The sequence below is a fragment of the Ranitomeya variabilis genome, chromosome 7 (assembly GCF_051348905.1).
Source record: "Ranitomeya variabilis isolate aRanVar5 chromosome 7, aRanVar5.hap1, whole genome shotgun sequence".
Taxonomy (NCBI): domain Eukaryota; kingdom Metazoa; phylum Chordata; class Amphibia; order Anura; family Dendrobatidae; genus Ranitomeya; species Ranitomeya variabilis.
The window spans coordinates 92,496,297-92,519,167 of record NC_135238.1 but is presented as its reverse complement, the minus strand read 5'-3'; the positions used below and the strand labels follow the sequence as shown (position 1 = coordinate 92,519,167).

At 40.6% G+C, this 22,871-nt stretch overlaps 11 non-coding genes across 11 annotated transcripts; all 11 read right to left on the bottom strand.

Annotated features, from left to right (window-relative positions):
• Positions 1-3,574: 3,574 nt before the first annotated feature.
• TRNAT-UGU (transfer RNA threonine (anticodon UGU)) lies at positions 3,575-3,648 on the bottom strand. The gene has a single exon. It is a non-coding gene; the product is annotated as a tRNA-Thr (tRNA).
• A 1,008-nt stretch (positions 3,649-4,656) lies between these two features.
• Positions 4,657-4,730, bottom strand: TRNAT-UGU (transfer RNA threonine (anticodon UGU)). Its single transcript has one exon. It is a non-coding gene; the product is annotated as a tRNA-Thr (tRNA).
• A 318-nt stretch (positions 4,731-5,048) lies between these two features.
• TRNAT-UGU (transfer RNA threonine (anticodon UGU)) lies at positions 5,049-5,122 on the bottom strand. Its single transcript has one exon. It is a non-coding gene; the product is annotated as a tRNA-Thr (tRNA).
• A 2,206-nt stretch (positions 5,123-7,328) lies between these two features.
• TRNAT-UGU (transfer RNA threonine (anticodon UGU)) lies at positions 7,329-7,402 on the bottom strand. Its single transcript has one exon. It is a non-coding gene; the product is annotated as a tRNA-Thr (tRNA).
• An 888-nt stretch (positions 7,403-8,290) lies between these two features.
• TRNAT-UGU (transfer RNA threonine (anticodon UGU)) lies at positions 8,291-8,364 on the bottom strand. Its single transcript has one exon. It is a non-coding gene; the product is annotated as a tRNA-Thr (tRNA).
• A 1,695-nt stretch (positions 8,365-10,059) lies between these two features.
• On the bottom strand, positions 10,060-10,133 carry TRNAT-UGU (transfer RNA threonine (anticodon UGU)). Its single transcript has one exon. It is a non-coding gene; the product is annotated as a tRNA-Thr (tRNA).
• A 637-nt stretch (positions 10,134-10,770) lies between these two features.
• On the bottom strand, positions 10,771-10,844 carry TRNAT-UGU (transfer RNA threonine (anticodon UGU)). Its single transcript has one exon. It is a non-coding gene; the product is annotated as a tRNA-Thr (tRNA).
• A 946-nt stretch (positions 10,845-11,790) lies between these two features.
• TRNAT-UGU (transfer RNA threonine (anticodon UGU)) lies at positions 11,791-11,864 on the bottom strand. Its single transcript has one exon. It is a non-coding gene; the product is annotated as a tRNA-Thr (tRNA).
• A 304-nt stretch (positions 11,865-12,168) lies between these two features.
• On the bottom strand, positions 12,169-12,242 carry TRNAT-UGU (transfer RNA threonine (anticodon UGU)). Its single transcript has one exon. It is a non-coding gene; the product is annotated as a tRNA-Thr (tRNA).
• A 307-nt stretch (positions 12,243-12,549) lies between these two features.
• TRNAT-UGU (transfer RNA threonine (anticodon UGU)) lies at positions 12,550-12,623 on the bottom strand. The gene has a single exon. It is a non-coding gene; the product is annotated as a tRNA-Thr (tRNA).
• A 1,752-nt stretch (positions 12,624-14,375) lies between these two features.
• On the bottom strand, positions 14,376-14,449 carry TRNAT-UGU (transfer RNA threonine (anticodon UGU)). Its single transcript has one exon. It is a non-coding gene; the product is annotated as a tRNA-Thr (tRNA).
• Positions 14,450-22,871: the final 8,422 nt, after the last annotated feature.

The window sequence follows — 22,871 nt, the reverse complement described above, 5'->3', positions numbered from 1 at the left end:
TGATACAGAATAGGCAGATAGAAGGAATGCCACGGCAAGGACAAAAGTAGGAAACATTAGGAATGATTGAAAAGATAGGAAGTTTGTTTCTGAGATGATGAAAACAAAGCACTGCTGAGATTTCAACTCAGTGTCTCTTGTTTACAAGACAGGCGCTTTAACCAACTAAGCCACAGTGCCACATGCTTAAGATACAGAATATGCAGATAGAAGGAATGCCACGGCAAGGACAAAAGTAGGAAACATTAGGAATGATTGAAAAGATAGCAAGTTTGTTTCTGAGATGATGAAAACAAAGCACTGCTGAGATTTCAACTCAGTGTCTCTTGTTTACAAGACAGGCGCTTTAACCAACTAAGCCACAGTGCCACATGCTTATGATACAGAATAGGCAGATAGAAGGAATGCCACGGCAAGGACAAAAGTAGGAAACATTAGGAATGATTGAAAAGATAGCAAGTTTGTTTCTGAGATGATGAAAACAAAGCTCTGCTGATATTTCAACTCAGTGTCTCTTGTTTACAAGACAGTCGCCTTAACCAACTAAGCCACAGGGTCACATGCTTACCACAAGTATTAAAACCTGAGCACTGGTTCATTTCTTATGCAGAAGAAACTCTTAATCTCACAATTGCACTATCAGTAGAGACGTAGCCATGGTCAATTTGTGAGATGATAATGGAAACAAAGAACTGCTGAGATTCAAACTCAGTGTCTCCTGTTTACAAGACAGGCGCTTTAACCAACTAAGCCACAGCGCCACATGCTTACGATACAGAGTAGGCATGATAGAAAAGATAGGAGGTTTGTTTCTGAGATGATGAACACAAAGCACTGCTGAGATTTGAACTCAGGGTCTCACGTTTACAAGACAGGTGCTTTAACCAACTAAGCCACAGGGTCACATGCTTACCACATGTATTAAAACCTGAGCACTGGTTCATTTCTTATGCAGAAGAAACTCTTATTCTCACAATTGCACTATCAGTAGATACGTAGCCATGGTAAATTTGTGAGATGATGATGGAAACAAAGAACTGCTGAGATTCAAACTCAGTGTCTCCTGTTTACAAGACAGGCGCTTTAACCAACTAAGCCACAGTGCCACATGCTTATGATACAGAATAGGCAGATAGAAGGAATGCCACGGCAAGGACAAAAGTAGGAAACATTAGGAATGATTGAAAAGATAGCAAGTTTGTTTCTGAGATGATAAAACAAAGCACTGCTGAGATTTCAACTCAGTGTCTCTTGTTTACAAGACAGTCGCCTTAACCAACTAAGCCACAGTGCCACATGCTTATGATACAGAATAGGCAGATAGAAGGAATGCCACGGCAAGGACAAAAGTAGGAAACATTAGGAATGATTGAAAAGATAGCAAGTTTGTTTCTGAGATGATGAAAACAAAGCACTGCTGAGATTTCAACTCAGTGTCTCTTGTTTACAAGACAGGCGCTTTAACCAACTAAGCCACAGGGTCACGTGCTTACCACATGTATTAAAACCTGAGCACTGGTTCATTTCTTATGCAGAAGAAACTCTTAATCTCACAATTGCACTATCAGTAGAGACGTAGCCATGGTAAATTTGTGAGATCATGATGGAAACAAAGAACTGCTGAGATTCAAACTCAGTGTCTCCTTTTTACAAGACAGGCGCTTTAACCAAATAAGCCACAGCACCACATGCTTACGATACAGAGTAGGCATGATAGAAAAGATAGGAGGTTTGTTTCTGAGATGATGAAAACAAAGCACTGCTGAGATTTGAACTCAGGGTCTCACGTTTACAAGACAGGTGCTTTAACCAACTAAGCCACATGGGTCACATGCTTACAACATGCATTAAAACCTGAGCACTGGTTCATTTCTTATGCAGAAGAAACTCTTAATCTCACAATTGCACTATCAGTAGAGACGTAGCCATGGTAAATTTGTGAGATGATGATGGAAACAAAGAACTGCTGAGATTCAAACTCAATGTCTCCTGTTTACAAGACAGGCGCTTTAACCAACTAAGCCACAGCACCACATGCTTACGATACAGAGTAGGCATGATAGAAAAGATAGGAGGTTTGTTTCTGAGATGATGAAAACAAAGCACTGCTGAGATTTGAACTCAGGGTCTCACGTTTACAAGACAGGTGCTTTAACCAACTAAGCCACAGGGTCACATGCTTACAACATGCATTAAAACCTGAGCACTGGTTCATTTCTTATGCAGAAGAAACTCTTAATCTCACAATTGCACTATCAGTAGAGACGTAGCCATGGTAAATTTGTGAGATGATGATGGAAACAAAGAACTGCTGAGATTCAAACTCAGTGTCTCCTGTTTACAAGACAGGCGCTTTAACCAACTAAGCCACAGTGCCACATGCTTATGATACAGAATAGGCAGATAGAAGGAATGCCACGGCAAGGACAAAAGTAGGAAACATTAGGAATGATTGAAAAGATAGCAAGTTTGTTTCTGAGATGATGAAAACAAAGCACTGCTGAGATTTCAACTCAGTGTCTCTTGTTTACAAGACAGGCGCTTTAACCAACTAAGCCACAGTGCCACATGCTTATGATACAGAATAGGCAGATAGAAGGAATGCCACGGCAAGGACAAAAGTAGGAAACATTAGGAATGATTGAAAAGATAGCAAGTTTGTTTCTGAGATGATGAAAACAAAGCTCTGCTGATATTTCAACTCAGTGTCTCTTGTTTACAAGACAGTCGCCTTAACCAACTAAGCCACAGGGTCACATGCTTACCACATGTATTAAAACCTGAGCACTGGTTCATTTCTTATGCAGAAGAAACTCTTAATCTCACAATTGCACTATCAGTAGAGACGTAGCCATGGTAAATTTGTGAGATGATGATGGAAACAAAGAACTGCTGAGATTCAAACTCAGTGTCTCCTGTTTACAAGACAGGCGCTTTAACCAACTAAGCCACAGCACCACATGCTTACGATACAGAGTAGGCATGATAGAAAAGATAGGAGGTTTGTTTCTGAGATGATGAAAACAAAGCACTGCTGAGATTTGAACTCAGGGTCTCACGTTTACAAGACAGGTGCTTTAACCAACTAAGCCACAGGGTCACATGCTTACAACATGCATTAAAACCTGAGCACTGGTTCATTTCTTATGCAGAAGAAACTCTTAATCTCACAATTGCACTATCAGTAGAGACGTAGCCATGGTCAATTTGTGAGATGATAATGGAAACAAAGAACTGCTGAGATTCAAACTCAGTGTCTCCTGTTTACAAGACAGGCGCTTTAACCAACTAAGCCACAGCGCCACATGCTTACGATACAGAGTAGGCATGATAGAAAAGATAGGAGGTTTGTTTCTGAGATGATGAAAACAAAGCACTGCTGAGATTTGAACTCAGGGTCTCACGTTTACAAGACAGGTGCTTTAACCAACTAAGCCACAGGGTCACATGCTTACCACATGTATTAAAACCTGAGCACTGGTTCATTTCTTATGCAGAAGAAACTCTTAATCTCACAATTGCACTATCAGTAGAGACGTAGCCATGGCAAGTTTGTGAGATAATGATGGAAACAAGGCACTGCTGAGATTCGAACTCAGGGTCTCCTGTTTACAAGACAGGCGCTTTAACCAACTAAGCCACAGTGCCACATGTTTATGATACAGAATAGGCAGATAGAAGGAATGCCACGGCAAGGACAAAAGTAGGAAACATTAGGAATGATTGAAAAGATAGGAAGTTTGTTTCTGAGATGATGAAAACAAAGCTCTGCTGAGATTTCAACTCAGTGTCTCTTGTTTACAAGACAGTTGCCTTAACCAACTAAGCCACAGGGTCACATGCTTACCACATGTATTAAAACCTGAGCACTGGTTCATTTCTTATGCAGAAGAAACTCTTAATCTCACAATTGCACTATCAGTAGAGACGTAGCCATGGTAAATTTGTGAGATGATGATGGAAACAAAGAACTGCTGAGATTCAAACTCAGTGTCTCCTGTTTACAAGACAGGCGCTTTAACCAACTAAGCCACAGCACCACATGCTTACGATACAGAGTAGGCATGATAGAAAAGATAGGAGGTTTGTTTCTGAGATGATGAAAACAAAGCACTGCTGAGATTTGAACTCAGGGTCTCACGTTTACAAGACAGGTGCTTTAACCAACTAAGCCACAGGGTCACATGCTTACAACATGCATTAAAACCTGAGCACTGGTTCATTTCTTATGCAGAAGAAACTCTTAATCTCACAATTGCACTATCAGTAGAGACGTAGCCATGGTCAATTTGTGAGATGATAATGGAAACAAAGAACTGCTGAGATTCAAACTCAGTGTCTCCTGTTTACAAGACAGGCGCTTTAACCAACTAAGCCACAGCGCCACATGCTTACGATACAGAGTAGGCATGATAGAAAAGATAGGAGGTTTGTTTCTGAGATGATGAAAACAAAGCACTGCTGAGATTTGAACTCAGGGTCTCACGTTTACAAGACAGGTGCTTTAACCAACTAAGCCACAGGGTCACATGCTTACCACATGTATTAAAACCTGAGCACTGGTTCATTTCTTATGCAGAAGAAACTCTTAATCTCACAATTGCACTATCAGTAGAGACGTAGCCATGGCAAGTTTGTGAGATAATGATGGAAACAAGGCACTGCTGAGATTCGAACTCAGGGTCTCCTGTTTACAAGACAGGCGCTTTAACCAACTAAGCCACAGTGCCACATGTTTATGATACAGAATAGGCAGATAGAAGGAATGCCACGGCAAGGACAAAAGTAGGAAACATTAGGAATGATTGAAAAGATAGGAAGTTTGTTTCTGAGATGATGAAAACAAAGCTCTGCTGAGATTTCAACTCAGTGTCTCTTGTTTACAAGACAGTTGCCTTAACCAACTAAGCCACAGGGTCACATGCTTACCACATGTATTAAAACCTGAGCACTGGTTCATTTCTTATGCAGAAGAAACTCTTAATCTCACAATTGCACTATCAGTAGATATGTAGCCATGGCAAGTTTGTGAGATGATGATGGAAACAAGGCACTGCTGAGATTCGAACTCAGGGTCTCCTGTTTACAAGACAGGCGCTTTAACCAACTAAGCCACAGTGCCACATGTTTATGATACAGAATAGGCAGATAGAAGGAATGCCACGGCAAGGACAAAAGTAGGAAACATTAGGAATGATTGAAAAGATAGGAAGTTTGTTTCTGAGATGATGAAAACAAAGCTCTGCTGAGATTTCAACTCAGTGTCTCTTGTTTACAAGACAGTTGCCTTAACCAACTAAGCCACAGGGTCACATGCTTACCACATGTATTAAAACCTGAGCACTGGTTCATTTCTTATGCAGAAGAAACTCTTAATCTCACAATTGCACTATCAGTAGAGACGTAGCCATGGTCAATTTGTGAGATGATAATGGAAAGAAAGAACTGCTGAGATTCAAACTCAGTGTCTCCTGTTTACAAGACAGGCGCTTTAACCAACTAAGCCACAGTGCCACATGCTTATGATACAGAATATGCAGATAGAAGGAATGCCACGGCTAGGACAAAAGTAGGAAACATTAGGAATGATTGAAAAGATAGGAAGTTTGTTTCTGAGATGATGAAAACAAAGCACTGCTGCGATTTCAACTCAGTGTTTCTTGTTTACAAGACAGGCGCTTTAACCAACTAAGCCACAGTTCCACATGCTTATGATACAGAATAGGCAGATAGAAGGAATGCCACGGCAAGGACAAAAGTAGGAAACATTAGGAATGATTGAAAAGATAGGAAGTTTGTTTCTGAGATGATGAAAACAAAGCACTGCTGAGACTTCAACTCAGTGTCTCTTGTTTACAAGACAGTCGCCTTAACCAACTAAGCCACAGGGTCACATGCATTAAAACCTGAGCACTGGTTCATTTCTTATGCAGAAGAAACTCTTAATCTCACAATTGCACTATCAGTAGAGACGTAGCCATGGTCAATTTGTGAGATGATAATGGAAAGAAAGAACTGCTGAGATTCAAACTCAGTGTCTCCTGTTTACAAGACAGGCGCTTTAACCAACTAAGCCACAGTGCCACATGCTTATGATACAGAATATGCAGATAGAAGGAATGCCACGGCAAGGACAAAAGTAGGAAACATTAGGAATGATTGAAAAGATAGGAAGTTTGTTTCTGAGATGATGAAAACAAAGCACTGCTGAGATTTCAACTCAGTGTCTCTTGTTTACAAGACAGTCGCCTTAACCAACTAAGCCACAGGGTCACATGCTTACCACAAGTTTTAAAACCTGAGCACTGGTTCATTTCTTATGCAGAAGAAACTCTTAATCTCACAATTGCACTATCAGTAGATACATAGCCATGGCAAGTTTGTGAGATGATGATGGAAACAAGGCACTTTTGAGATTCGAACTCAGGGTCTCCTGTTTACAAGACAGGCGCTTTAACCAACTAAGCCACAGTGCCACATGCTTATGATACAGAATAGGCAGATAGAAGGAATGCCACGGCAAGGACAAAAGTAGGAAACATTAGGAATGATTGAAAAGATAGGAAGTTTGTTTCTGAGATGATGAAAACAAAGCACTGCTGAGATTTCAACTCAGTGTCTCTTGTTTACAAGACAGGTGCTTTAACCAACTAAGCCACAGTGCCACATGCTTATGATACAGAATAGGCAGATAGAAGGAATGCCACAGCAAGGACAAAAGTAGGAAACATTAGGAATGATTGAAAAGATAGGAAGTTTGTTTCTGAGATGATGAAAACAAAGCACTGCTGAGATTTCAACTCAGTGTCTCTTGTTTACAAGACAGTCGCCTTAACCAACTAAGCCACAGGGTCACATGCTTACCACATGTATTAAAACCTGAGCACTGGTTCATTTCTTATGCAGAAGAAACTCTTAATCTCACAATTGCACTATCAGTAGAGACGTAGCCATGGTAAATTTGTGAGATGATGATGGAAACAAAGAACTGCTGAGATTCAAACTCAGTGTCTCCTGTTTACAAGACAGGCGCTTTAACCAACTAAGCCACAGCACCACATGCTTACGATACAGAGTAGGCATGATAGAAAAGATAGGAGGTTTGTTTCTGAGATGATGAAAACAAAGCACTGCTGAGATTTGAACTCAGGGTCTCACATTTACAAGACAGGTGCTTTAACCAACTAAGCCACAGGGTCACATGCTTACAACATGTCTTGAAACCTGAGCACTGGTTCATTTCTTATGCAGAAGAAACTCTTCATCTCACAATTGCACTATCAGTAGAGACGTAGCAATGGCAAATTTGTGAGATAATTATGGAAACAAGGCACTGCTGAGATTCGAACTCAGGGTCTCCTGTTTACAAGACAGGTGCTTTAACCAACTAAGCCACAGTGCCACATGCTTATGATACAGAATATGCAGATAGAAGGAATGCCACGGCTAGGACAAAAGTAGGAAACATTAGGAATGATTGAAAAGATAGGAAGTTTGTTTCTGAGATGATGAAAACAAAGCACTGCTGCGATTTCAACTCAGTGTTTCTTGTTTACAAGACAGGCGCTTTAACCAACTAAGCCACAGTTCCACATGCTTATGATACAGAATAGGCAGATAGAAGGAATGCCACGGCAAGGACAAAAGTAGGAAACATTAGGAATGATTGAAAAGATAGGAAGTTTGTTTCTGAGATGATGAAAACAAAGCACTGCTGAGACTTCAACTCAGTGTCTCTTGTTTACAAGACAGTCGCCTTAACCAACTAAGCCACAGGGTCACATGCATTAAAACCTGAGCACTGATTCATTTCTTATGCAGAAGAAACTCTTAATCTCACAATTGCACTATCAGTAGAGACGTAGCCATGGTCAATTTGTGAGATGATAATGGAAAGAAAGAACTGCTGAGATTCAAACTCAGTGTCTCCTGTTTACAAGACAGGCGCTTTAACCAACTAAGCCACAGTGCCACATGCTTATGATACAGAATATGCAGATAGAAGGAATGCCACGGCAAGGACAAAAGTAGGAAACATTAGGAATGATTGAAAAGATAGGAAGTTTGTTTCTGAGATGATGAAAACAAAGCACTGCTGAGATTTCAACTCAGTGTCTCTTGTTTACAAGACAGTCGCCTTAACCAACTAAGCCACAGGGTCACATGCTTACCACAAGTTTTAAAACCTGAGCACTGGTTCATTTCTTATGCAGAAGAAACTCTTAATCTCACAATTGCACTATCAGTAGAGACGTAGCAATGGCAAGTTTGTGAGATAATTATGGAAACAAGGCACTGCTGAGATTCGAACTCAGGGTCTCCTGTTTACAAGACAGGTGCTTTAACCAACTAAGCCACAGTGCCACATGCTTATGATACAGAATATGCAGATAGAAGGAATGCCACGGCTAGGACAAAAGTAGGAAACATTAGGAATGATTGAAAAGATAGGAAGTTTGTTTCTGAGATGATGAAAACAAAGCACTGCTGCGATTTCAACTCAGTGTTTCTTGTTTACAAGACAGGCGCTTTAACCAACTAAGCCACAGTTCCACATGCTTATGATACAGAATAGGCAGATAGAAGGAATGCCACGGCAAGGACAAAAGTAGGAAACATTAGGAATGATTGAAAAGATAGGAAGTTTGTTTCTGAGATGATGAAAACAAAGCACTGCTGAGACTTCAACTCAGTGTCTCTTGTTTACAAGACAGTCGCCTTAACCAACTAAGCCACAGGGTCACATGCATTAAAACCTGAGCACTGGTTCATTTCTTATGCAGAAGAAACTCTTAATCTCACAATTGCACTATCAGTAGAGACGTAGCCATGGTCAATTTCTGAGATGATAATGGAAAGAAAGAACTGCTGAGATTCAAACTCAGTGTCTCCTGTTTACAAGACAGGCGCTTTAACCAACTAAGCCACAGCGCCACATGCTTACGATACAGAGTAGGCATGATAGAAAAGATAGGAGGTTTGTTTCTGAGATGATGAAAACAAAGCACTGCTGAGATTTCAACTCAGTGTCTCTTGTTTACAAGACAGTCGCCTTAACCAACTAAGCCACAGGGTCACATGCATTAAAACCTGAGCACTGGTTCATTTCTTATGCAGAAGAAACTCTTAATCTCACAATTGCACTGTCAGTAGAGACGTAGCCATGGTAAATTTGTGAGATGATGATGGAAACAAAGAACTGCTGAGATTCAAACTCAGTGTCTCCTGTTTACAAGACAGGCGCTTTAACCAACTAAGCCACAGCGCCACATGCTTACGATACAGAGTAGGCATGATAGAAAAGATAGGAGGTTTGTTTCTGAGATGATGAAAACAAAGCACTGCTGAGATTTGAACTCAGGGTCTCACGTTTACAAGACAGGCGCTTTAACCAACTAAGCCACAGTGCCACATGCTTATGATACAGAATATGCAGATAGAAGGAATGCCACGGCAAGGACAAAAGTAGGAAACATTAGGAATGATTGAAAAGATAGGAAGTTTGTTTCTGAGATGATGAAAACAAAGCACTGCTGAGATTTCAACTCAGTGTCTCTTGTTTACAAGACAGTCGCCTTAACCAACTAAGCCACAGGGTCACATGCATTAAAACCTGAGCACTGGTTCATTTCTTATGCAGAAGAAACTCTTAATCTCACAATTGCACTGTCAGTAGAGACGTAGCCATGGTAAATTTGTGAGATGATGATGGAAACAAAGAACTACTGAGATTCAAACTCAGTGTCTCCTGTTTACAAGACAGGCGCTTTAACCAACTAAGCCACAGCGCCACATGCTTACGATACAGAGTAGGCATGATAGAAAAGATAGGAGGTTTGTTTCTGAGATGATGAAAACAAAGCACTGCTGAGATTTGAACTCAGGGTCTCACGTTTACAAGACAGGTGCTTTAACCAACTAAGCCACAGGGTCACATGCTTACAACATGTATTGAAACCTGAGCACTGGTTCATTTCTTATGCAGAAGAAACTCTCAATATCACAATTGCACTATCAGTAGAGACGTAGCCATGGCAAGTTTGTGAGATGATGGAAACAAGGCACTGCTGAGATTCGAACTCAGGGTCTCCTGTTTACAAGACAGGCGCTTTAACCAACTAAGCCACAGTGCCACATGCTTACGATACAGAATAAGCAGATAGAAAAGATAGGAAGTTTGTTTCTGAGATGATGAAAACAAAGCACTGCTGAGATTTCAACTCAGTGTCTCTTGTTTACAAGACAGGCGCTTTAACCAACTAAGCCACAGTTCCACATGCTTATGATACAGAATAGGCAGATAGAAGGAATGCCACGGCAAGGACAAAAGTAGGAAACATTAGGAATGATTGAAAAGATAGGAAGTTTGTTTCTGAGATGATGAAAACAAAGCACTGCTGAGATTTCAACTCAGTGTCTCTTGTTTACAAGATAGGCGCTTTAACCAACTAAGCCACAGTTCCACATGCTTATGATACAGAATAGGCAGATAGAAGGAATGCCACGGCAAGGACAAAAGTAGGAAACATTAGGAATGATTGAAAAGATAGGAAGTTTGTTTCTGAGATGATGAAAACAAAGCACTGCTGAGATTTCAACTCAGTGTCTCTTGTTTACAAGACAGTTGCCTTAACCAACTAAGCCACAGGGTCACATGCATTAAAACCTGAGCACTGGTTCATTTCTTATGCAGAAGAAACTCTTAATCTCACAATTGCACTATCAGTAGAGACGTAGCCATGGCAAGTTTGTGAGATAATGATGGAAACAAGGCACTGCTGAGATTTGAACTCAGGGTCTCCTGTTTACAAGACAGGCGCTTTAACCAACTAAGCCACAGTGCCACATGCTTATGATACAGAATATGCAGATAGAAGGAATGCCACGGCAAGGACAAAAGTAGGAAACATTAGGAATGATTGAAAAGATAGGAAGTTTGTTTCTGAGATGATGAAAACAAAGCACTGCTGAGATTTCAACTCAGTGTCTCTTGTTTACAAGACAGTCGCCTTAACCAACTAAGCCACAGGGTCACATGCTTACGATACAGAGTAGGCATGATAGAAAAGATAGGAGGTTTGTTTCTGAGATGATGAAAACAAAGCACTGCTGAGATTTCAACTCAGTGTCTCTTGTTTACAAGACAGGCGCTTTAACCAACTAAGCCACAGTTCCACATGCTTATGATACAGAATAGGCAGATAGAAAAGATAGGAGGTTTGTTTCTGAGATGATGAAAACAAAGCACTGCTGAGATTTCAACTCAGTGTCTCTTGTTTACAAGACAATCGCCTTAACCAACTAAGCCACAGGGTCACATGCTTACCACAAATATTAAAACCTGAGCACTGGTTCATTTCTTATGCAGAAGAAACTCTTAATCTCACAATTGCACTATCAGTAGAGACGTAGCCATGGTAAATTTGTGAGATGATGATGGAAACAAAGAACTGCTGAGATTCAAACTCAGTGTCTCCTGTTTACAAGACAGGCGCTTTAACCAACTAAGCCACAGCGCCACATGCTTACGATACAGAGTAGGCATGATAGAAAAGATAGGAGGTTTGTTTCTGAGATGATGAAAACAAAGCACTGCTGAGATTTGAACTCAGGGTCTCACGTTTACAAGACAGGTGCTTTAACCAACTAAGCCACAGGGTCACATGCTTACAACATGTATTGAAACCTGAGCACTGGTTCATTTCTTATGCAGAAGAAACTCTTAATCTCACAATTGCACTATCAGTAGCGACGTAGCCATGGCAAGTTTGTGAGATAATGATGGAAACAAGGCACTGTTGAGATTCGAACTCAGGGTCTCCTGTTTACAAGACAGGCGCTTTAACCAACTAAGCCACAGTGCCACATGCTTATGATACAGAATATGCAGATAGAAGGAATGCCACGGCAAGGACAAAAGTAGGAAACATTAGGAATGATTGAAAAGATAGGAAGTTTGTTTCTGAGATGATGAAAACAAAGCACTGCTGAGATTTCAACTCAGTGTCTCTTGTTTACAAGACAGTCGCCTTAACCAACTAAGCCACAGGGTCACATGCATTAAAACCTGAGCACTGGTTCATTTCTTTTGCAGAAGAAACTCTTAATCTCACAATTGCACTATCAGTAGAGACGTAGCCATGGCAAGTTTGTGAGATGATGGAAACAAGGCACTGCTGAGATTCGAATTCAGGGTCTCCTGTTTACAAGACAGGCGCTTTAACCAACTAAGCCACAGTGCCACATGCTTATGATACAGAATATGCAGATAGAAGGAATGCCACGGCAAGGACAAAAGTAGGAAACATTAGGAATGATTGAAAAGATAGGAAGTTTGTTTCTGAGATGATGAAAACAAAGCACTGCTGAGATTTCAACTCAGTGTCTCTTGTTTACAAGACAGTCGCCTTAACCAACTAAGCCACAGGGTCACATGCATTAAAATCTGAGCACTGGTTCATTTCTTATGCAGAAGAAACTCTTAATCTCACAATTGCACTATCAGTAGAGACGTAGCCATGGCAAGTTTGTGAGATAATGATGGAAACAAGGCACTGTTGAGATTCGAACTCAGGGTCTCCTGTTTACAAGACAGGCGCTTTAACCAACTAAGCCACAGTGCCACATGCTTATGATACAGAATATGCAGATAGAAGGAATGCCACGGCAAGGACAAAAGTAGGAAACATTAGGAATGATTGAAAAGATAGGAAGTTTGTTTCTGAGATGATGAAAACAAAGCACTGCTGAGATTTCAACTCAGTGTCTCTTGTTTACAAGACAGGCGCTTTAACCAACTAAGCCACAGTTCCACATGCTTATGATACAGAATAGGCAGATAGAAGGAATGCCACGGCAAGGACAAAAGTAGGAAACATTAGGAATGATTGAAAAGGTAGGAAGTTTGTTTCTGAGATGATGAAAACAAAGCACTGCTGAGATTTCAACTCAGTGTCTCTTGTTTACAAGACAGTCGCCTTAACCAACTAAGCCACAGGGTCACATGCTTACGATACAGAGTAGGCATGATAGAAAAGATAGGAGGTTTGTTTCTGAGATGATGAAAACAAAGCACTGCTGAGATTTCAACTCAGTGTCTCTTGTTTACAAGACAGGCGCTTTAACCAACTAAGCCACAGTGCCACATGCTTATGATACAGAATAGGCAGATAGAAGGAATGCCACGGCAACGACAAAAGTAGGAAACATTAGGAATGATTGAAAAGATAGGAAGTTTGTTTCTGAGATGATGAAAACAAAGCACTGCTGAGATTTCAACTCAGTGTCTCTTGTTTACAAGACAGGCGCTTTAACCAACTAAGCCACAGGGTCACGTGCTTACCACATGTATTAAAACCTGAGCACTGGTTCATTTCTCATGCAGAAGAAACTCTTAATCTCACAATTGCACTATCAGTAGATATGTAGCCATGGTAAATTTGTGAGATGATGATGGAAACAAAGAACTGCTGAGTTTCAAACTCAGTGTCTCCTGTTTACAAGACAGGCGCTTTAACCAACTAAGCCACAGTGCCACATGCTTATGATACAGAATAGGCAGATAGAAGGAATGCCACGGCAAGGACAAAAGTAGGAAACATTAGGAATGATTGAAAAGATAGCAAGTTTGTTTCTGAGAGGATGAAAACAAAGCACTGCTGAGATTTCAACTCAGTGTCTCTTGTTTACAAGACAGGCGCTTTAACCAACTAAGCCACAGTGCCACATGCTTATGATACAGAATAGGCAGATAGAAGGAATGCCACGGCAAGGACAAAAGTAGGAAACATTAGGAATGATTGAAAAGATAGGAAGTTTGTTTCTGAGATGATGAAAACAAAGCACTGCTGAGATTTCAACTCAGTGTCTCTTGTTTACAAGACAGTCGCCTTAACCAACTAAGCCACAGGGTCACATGCTTACCACAAGTATTAAAACCTGAGCACTGGTTCATTTCTTATGCAGAAGAAACTCTTAATCTCACAATTGCACTATCAGTAGAGACGTAGCCATGGTAAATTTGTGAGATGATGATGGAAACAAAGAACTGCTGAGATTCAAACTCAGTGTCTCCTGTTTACAAGACAGGCGCTTTAACCAACTAAGCCACAGCACCACATGCTTACGATACAGAGTAGGCATGATAGAAAAGATAGGAGGTTTGTTTCTGAGATGATGAAAACAAAGCACTGCTGAGATTTGAACTCAGGGTCTCACGTTTACAAGACAGGTGCTTTAACCAACTAAGCCACAGGGTCACATGCTTACAACCTGAGCACTGGTTCATTTCTTATGCAGAAGAAACTCTTAATCTCACAATTGCACTATCAGTAGAGACGTAGCCATGGCAAGTTTGTGAGATAATGATGGAAACAAGGCACTGCTGAGATTCGAACTCAGGGTCTCCTGTTTACAAGACAGGCGCTTTAACCAACTAAGCCACAGTGCCACATGTTTATGATACAGAATAGGCAGATAGAAGGAATGCCACGGCAAGGACAAAAGTAGGAAACATTAGGAATGATTGAAAAGATAGGAAGTTTGTTTCTGAGATGATGAAAACAAAGCACTGCTGAGATTTCAACTCAGTGTCTCTTGTTTACAAGACAGGCGCTTTAACCAACTAAGCCACAGTGCCACATGCTTATGATACAGAATATGCAGATAGAAGGAATGCCACGGCAAGGACAAAAGTAGGAAACATTAGGAATGATTGAAAAGATAGCAAGTTTGTTTCTGAGATGATGAAAACAAAGCACTGCTGAGATTTCAACTCAGTGTCTCTTGTTTACAAGACAGGCGCTTTAACCAACTAAGCCACAGTGCCACATGCTTATGATACAGAATAGGCAGATAGAAGGAATGCCACGGCAAGGACAAAAGTAGGAAACATTAGGAATGATTGAAAAGATAGCAAGTTTGTTTCTGAGATGATGAAAACAAAGCACTGCTGATATTTCAACTCAGTGTCTCTTGTTTACAAGACAGTCGCCTTAACCAACTAAGCCACAGGGTCACATGCTTACCACATGTATTAAAACCTGAGCACTGGTTCATTTCTTATGCAGAAGAAACTCTTAATCTCACAATTGCACTATCAGTAGATACGTAGCCATGGTAAATTTGTGAGATGATGATGGAAACAAAGAACTGCTGAGATTCAAACTCAGTGTCTCCTGTTTACAAGACAGGCGCTTTAACCAACTAAGCCACAGTGCCACATGCTTATGATACAGAATAGGCAGATAGAAGGAATGCCACGGCAAGGACAAAAGTAGGAAACATTAGGAATGATTGAAAAGATAGCAAGTTTGTTTCTGAGATGATGAAAACAAAGCACTGCTGAGATTTCAACTCAGTGTCTCTTGTTTACAAGACAGGCGCTTTAACCAACTAAGCCACAGGGTCACGTGCTTACCACATGTATTAAAACCTGAGCACTGGTTCATTTCTCATGCAGAAGAAACTCTTAATCTCACAATTGCACTATCAGTAGATACGTAGCCATGGTAAATTTGTGAGATGATGATGGAAACAAAGAACTGCTGAGTTTCAAACTCAGTGTCTCCTGTTTACAAGACAGGCGCTTTAACCAACTAAGCCACAGTGCCACATGCTTATGATACAGAATAGGCAGATAGAAGGAATGCCACGGCAAGGACAAAAGTAGGAAACATTAGGAATGATTGAAAAGATAGCAAGTTTGTTTCTGAGATGATGAAAACAAAGCACTGCTGAGATTTCAACTCAGTGTCTCTTGTTTACAAGACAGGCGCTTTAACCAACTAAGCCACAGTGCCACATGCTTATGATACAGAATAGGCAGATAGAAGGAATGCCACGGCAAGGACAAAAGTAGGAAACATTAGGAATGATTGAAAAGATAGGAAGTTTGTTTCTGAGATGATGAAAACAAAGCACTGCTGAGATTTCAACTCAGTGTCTCTTGTTTACAAGCCAGGCGCTTTAACCAACTAAGCCACAGTGCCACATGCTTATGATACAGAATATGCAGATAGAAGGAATGCCACGGCAAGGACAAAAGTAGGAAACATTAGCAATGATTGAAAAGATAGGAAGTTTGTTTCTGAGATGATGAAAACAAAGCACTGCTGAGATTTCAACTCAGTGTCTCTTGTTTACAAGACAGTCGCCTTAACCAACTAAGCCACAGGGTCACATGCTTACCACAAGTATTAAAACCTGAGCACTGGTTCATTTCTTATGCAGAAGAAACTCTTAATCTCACAATTGCACTATCAGTAGAGACGTAGCCATGGTCAATTTGTGAGATGATAATGGAAACAAAGAACTGCTGAGATTCAAACTCAGTGTCTCCTGTTTACAAGACAGGCGCTTTAACCAACTAAGCCACAGCGCCACATGCTTACGATACAGAGTAGGCATGATAGAAAAGATAGGAGGTTTGTTTCTGAGATGATGAAAACAAAGCACTGCTGAGATTTGAACTCAGGGTCTCACGTTTACAAGACAGGTGCTTTAACCAACTAAGCCACAGGGTCACATGCTTACCACATGTATTAAAACCTGAGCACTGGTTCATTTCTTATGCAGAAGAAACTCTTAATCTCACAATTGCACTATCAGTAGATACGTAGCCATGGTAAATTTGTGAGATGATGATGGAAACAAAGAACTGCTGAGATTCAAACTCAGTGTCTCCTGTTTACAAGACAGGCGCTTTAACCAACTAAGCCACAGTGCCACATGCTTATGATACAGAATATGCAGATAGAAGGAATGCCACGGCAAGGACAAAAGTAGGAAACATTAGGAATGATTGAAAAGATAGGAAGTTTGTTTCTGAGATGATGAAAACAAAGCACTGCTGAGATTTCAACTCAGTGTCTCTTGTTTACAAGACAGGCGCTTTAACCAACTAAGCCACAGTTCCACATGCTTATGATACAGAATAGGCAGATAGAAGGAATGCCACGGCAAGGACAAAAGTAGGAAACATTAGGAATGATTGAAAAGGTAGGAAGTTTGTTTCTCAGATGATGAAAACAAAGCACTGCTGAGATTTCAACTCAGTGTCTCTTGTTTAAAAGACAGTCGCCTTAACCAACTAAGCCACAGGGTCACATGCTTACGATACAGAGTAGGCATGATAAAAAAGATAGGAGGTTTGTTTCTGAGATGATGAAAACAAAGCACTGCTGAGATTTCAACTCAGTGTCTCTTGTTTACAAGACAGGCGCTTTAACCAACTAAGCCACAGTGCCACATGCTTATGATACAGAATAGGCAGATAGAAGGAATGCCACGGCAAGGACAAAAGTAGGAAACATTAGGAATGATTGAAAAGATAGCAAGTTTGTTTCTGAGATGATGAAAACAAAGCTCTGCTGATATTTCAACTCAGTGTCTCTTGTTTACAAGACAGTCGCCTTAACCAACTAAGCCACAGGGTCACATGCTTACCACATGTATTAAAACCTGAGCACTGGTTCATTTCTTATGCAGAAGAAACTCTTAATCTCACAATTGCAATATCAGTAGAGACGTAGCCATGGTAAATTTGTGAGGTGATGATGGAAACAAAGAACTGCTGAGATTCAAACTCAGTGTCTCCTGTTTACAAGACAGGCGCTTTAACCAACTAAGCCACAGTGCCACATGCTTATGATACAGAATAGGCAGATAGAAGGAATGCCACGGCAAGGACAAAAGTAGGAAACATTAGGAATGATTGAAAAGATAGCAAGTTTGTTTCTGAGATGATGAAAACAAAGCACTGCTGAGATTTCAACTCAGTGTCTCTTGTTTACAAGACAGGCGCTTTAACCAACTAAGCCACAGGGTCACGTGCTTACCACATGTATTAAAACCTGAGCACTGGTTCATTTCTTATGCAGAAGAAACTCTTAATCTCACAATTGCACTATCAGTAGATACGTAGCCATGGTAAATTTGTGAGATGATGATGGAAACAAAGAACTGCTGAATTTCAAACTCAGTGTCTCCTGTTTACAAGACAGGCGCTTTAACCAACTAAGCCACAGTGCCACATGCTTATGATACAGAATAGGCAGATAGAAGGAATGCCACGGCAAGGACAAAAGTAGGAAACATTAGGAATGATTGAAAAGATAGCAAGTTTGTTTCTGAGATGATGAAAACAAAGCACTGCTGAGATTTCAACTCAGTGTCTCTTGTTTACAAGACAGGCGCTTTAACCAACTAAGCCACAGTGCCACATGCTTATGATACAGAATAGGCAGATAGAAGGAATGCCACGGCAAGGACAAAAGTAGGAAACATTAGGAATGATTGAAAAGATAGGAAGTTTGTTTCTGAGATGATGAAAACAAAGCACTGCTGAGATTTCAACTCAGTGTCTCTTGTTTACAAGACAGGCGCTTTAACCAACTAAGCCACAGTGCCACATGCTTAAGATACAGAATATGCAGATAGAAGGAATGCCACGGCAAGGACAAAAGTAGGAAACATTAGGAATGATTGAAAAGATAGCAAGTTTGTTTCTGAGATGATGAAAACAAAGCACTGCTGAGATTTCAACTCAGTGTCTCTTGTTTACAAGACAGGCGCTTTAACCAACTAAGCCACAGTGCCACATGCTTATGATACAGAATAGGCAGATAGAAGGAATGCCACGGCAAGGACAAAAGTAGGAAACATTAGGAATGATTGAAAAGATAGCAAGTTTGTTTCTGAGATGATGAAAACAAAGCTCTGCTGATATTTCAACTCAGTGTCTCTTGTTTACAAGACAGTCGCCTTAACCAACTAAGCCACAGGGTCACATGCTTACCACAAGTATTAAAACCTGAGCACTGGTTCATTTCTTATGCAGAAGAAACTCTTAATCTCACAATTGCACTATCAGTAGAGACGTAGCCATGGTCAATTTGTGAGATGATAATGGAAACAAAGAACTGCTGAGATTCAAACTCAGTGTCTCCTGTTTACAAGACAGGCGCTTTAACCAACTAAGCCACAGCGCCACATGCTTACGATACAGAGTAGGCATGATAGAAAAGATAGGAGGTTTGTTTCTGAGATGATGAACACAAAGCACTGCTGAGATTTGAACTCAGGGTCTCACGTTTACAAGACAGGTGCTTTAACCAACTAAGCCACAGGGTCACATGCTTACCACATGTATTAAAACCTGAGCACTGGTTCATTTCTTATGCAGAAGAAACTCTTATTCTCACAATTGCACTATCAGTAGATACGTAGCCATGGTAAATTTGTGAGATGATGATGGAAACAAAGAACTGCTGAGATTCAAACTCAGTGTCTCCTGTTTACAAGACAGGCGCTTTAACCAACTAAGCCACAGTGCCACATGCTTATGATACAGAATAGGCAGATAGAAGGAATGCCACGGCAAGGACAAAAGTAGGAAACATTAGGAATGATTGAAAAGATAGCAAGTTTGTTTCTGAGATGATAAAACAAAGCACTGCTGAGATTTCAACTCAGTGTCTCTTGTTTACAAGACAGTCGCCTTAACCAACTAAGCCACAGTGCCACATGCTTATGATACAGAATAGGCAGATAGAAGGAATGCCACGGCAAGGACAAAAGTAGGAAACATTAGGAATGATTGAAAAGATAGCAAGTTTGTTTCTGAGATGATGAAAACAAAGCACTGCTGAGATTTCAACTCAGTGTCTCTTGTTTACAAGACAGGCGCTTTAACCAACTAAGCCACAGTGCCACATGCTTAAGATACAGAATATGCAGATAGAAGGAATGCCACGGCAAGGACAAAAGTAGGAAACATTAGGAATGATTGAAAAGATAGCAAGTTTGTTTCTGAGATGATGAAAACAAAGCACTGCTGAGATTTCAACTCAGTGTCTCTTGTTTACAAGACAGGCGCTTTAACCAACTAAGCCACAGTGCCACATGCTTATGATACAGAATAGGCAGATAGAAGGAATGCCACGGCAAGGACAAAAGTAGGAAACATTAGGAATGATTGAAAAGATAGCAAGTTTGTTTCTGAGATGATGAAAACAAAGCTCTGCTGATATTTCAACTCAGTGTCTCTTGTTTACAAGACAGTCGCCTTAACCAACTAAGCCACAGGGTCACATGCTTACCACAAGTATTAAAACCTGAGCACTGGTTCATTTCTTATGCAGAAGAAACTCTTAATCTCACAATTGCACTATCAGTAGAGACGTAGCCATGGTCAATTTGTGAGATGATAATGGAAACAAAGAACTGCTGAGATTCAAACTCAGTGTCTCCTGTTTACAAGACAGGCGCTTTAACCAACTAAGCCACAGCGCCACATGCTTACGATACAGAGTAGGCATGATAGAAAAGATAGGAGGTTTGTTTCTGAGATGATGAACACAAAGCACTGCTGAGATTTGAACTCAGGGTCTCACGTTTACAAGACAGGTGCTTTAACCAACTAAGCCACAGGGTCACATGCTTACCACATGTATTAAAACCTGAGCACTGGTTCATTTCTTATGCAGAAGAAACTCTTATTCTCACAATTGCACTATCAGTAGATACGTAGCCATGGTAAATTTGTGAGATGATGATGGAAACAAAGAACTGCTGAGATTCAAACTCAGTGTCTCCTGTTTACAAGACAGGCGCTTTAACCAACTAAGCCACAGTGCCACATGCTTATGATACAGAATAGGCAGATAGAAGGAATGCCACGGCAAGGACAAAAGTAGGAAACATTAGGAATGATTGAAAAGATAGCAAGTTTGTTTCTGAGATGATAAAACAAAGCACTGCTGAGATTTCAACTCAGTGTCTCTTGTTTACAAGACAGTCGCCTTAACCAACTAAGCCACAGTGCCACATGCTTATGATACAGAATAGGCAGATAGAAGGAATGCCACGGCAAGGACAAAAGTAGGAAACATTAGGAATGATTGAAAAGATAGCAAGTTTGTTTCTGAGATGATGAAAACAAAGCACTGCTGAGATTTCAACTCAGTGTCTCTTGTTTACAAGACAGGCGCTTTAACCAACTAAGCCACAGGGTCACGTGCTTACCACATGTATTAAAACCTGAGCACTGGTTCATTTCTTATGCAGAAGAAACTCTTAATCTCACAATTGCACTATCAGTAGAGACGTAGCCATGGTAAATTTGTGAGATGATGATGGAAACAAAGAACTGCTGAGATTCAAACTCAGTGTCTCCTTTTTACAAGACAGGCGCTTTAACCAAATAAGCCACAGCACCACATGCTTACGATACAGAGTAGGCATGATAGAAAAGATAGGAGGTTTGTTTCTGAGATGATGAAAACAAAGCACTGCTGAGATTTGAACTCGGGGTCTCACGTTTACAAGACAGGTGCTTTAACCAACTAAGCCACATGGGTCACATGCTTACAACATGCATTAAAACCTGAGCACTGGTTCATTTCTTATGCAGAAGAAACTCTTAATCTCACAATTGCACTATCAGTAGAGACGTAGCCATGGTAAATTTGTGAGATGATGATGGAAACAAAGAACTGCTGAGATTCAAACTCAATGTCTCCTGTTTACAAGACAGGCGCTTTAACCAACTAAGCCACAGCACCACATGCTTACGATACAGAGTAGGCATGATAGAAAAGATAGGAGGTTTGTTTCTGAGATGATGAAAACAAAGCACTGCTGAGATTTGAACTCAGGGTCTCACGTTTACAAGACAGGTGCTTTAACCAACTAAGCCACAGGGTCACATGCTTACAACATGCATTAAAACCTGAGCACTGGTTCATTTCTTATGCAGAAGAAACTCTTAATCTCACAATTGCACTATCAGTAGAGACGTAGCCATGGTAAATTTGTGAGATGATGATGGAAACAAAGAACTGCTGAGATTCAAACTCAGTGTCTCCTGTTTACAAGACAGGCGCTTTAACCAACTAAGCCACAGTGCCACATGCTTATGATACAGAATAGGCAGATAGAAGGAATGCCACGGCAAGGACAAAAGTAGGAAACATTAGGAATGATTGAAAAGATAGCAAGTTTGTTTCTGAGATGATGAAAACAAAGCACTGCTGAGATTTCAACTCAGTGTCTCTTGTTTACAAGACAGGCGCTTTAACCAACTAAGCCACAGTGCCACATGCTTATGATACAGAATAGGCAGATAGAAGGAATGCCACGGCAAGGACAAAAGTAGGAAACATTAGGAATGATTGAAAAGATAGCAAGTTTGTTTCTGAGATGATGAAAACAAAGCTCTGCTGATATTTCAACTCAGTGTCTCTTGTTTACAAGACAGTCGCCTTAACCAACTAAGCCACAGGGTCACATGCTTACCACATGTATTAAAACCTGAGCACTGGTTCATTTCTTATGCAGAAGAAACTCTTAATCTCACAATTGCACTATCAGTAGAGACGTAGCCATGGTAAATTTGTGAGATGATGATGGAAACAAAGAACTGCTGAGATTCAAACTCAGTGTCTCCTGTTTACAAGACAGGCGCTTTAACCAACTAAGCCACAGCACCACATGCTTACGATACAGAGTAGGCATGATAGAAAAGATAGGAGGTTTGTTTCTGAGATGATGAAAACAAAGCACTGCTGAGATTTGAACTCAGGGTCTCACGTTTACAAGACAGGTGCTTTAACCAACTAAGCCACAGGGTCACATGCTTACAACATGCATTAAAACCTGAGCACTGGTTCATTTCTTATGCAGAAGAAACTCTTAATCTCACAATTGCACTATCAGTAGAGACGTAGCCATGGTCAATTTGTGAGATGATAATGGAAACAAAGAACTGCTGAGATTCAAACTCAGTGTCTCCTGTTTACAAGACAGGCGCTTTAACCAACTAAGCCACAGCGCCACATGCTTACGATACAGAGTAGGCATGATAGAAAAGA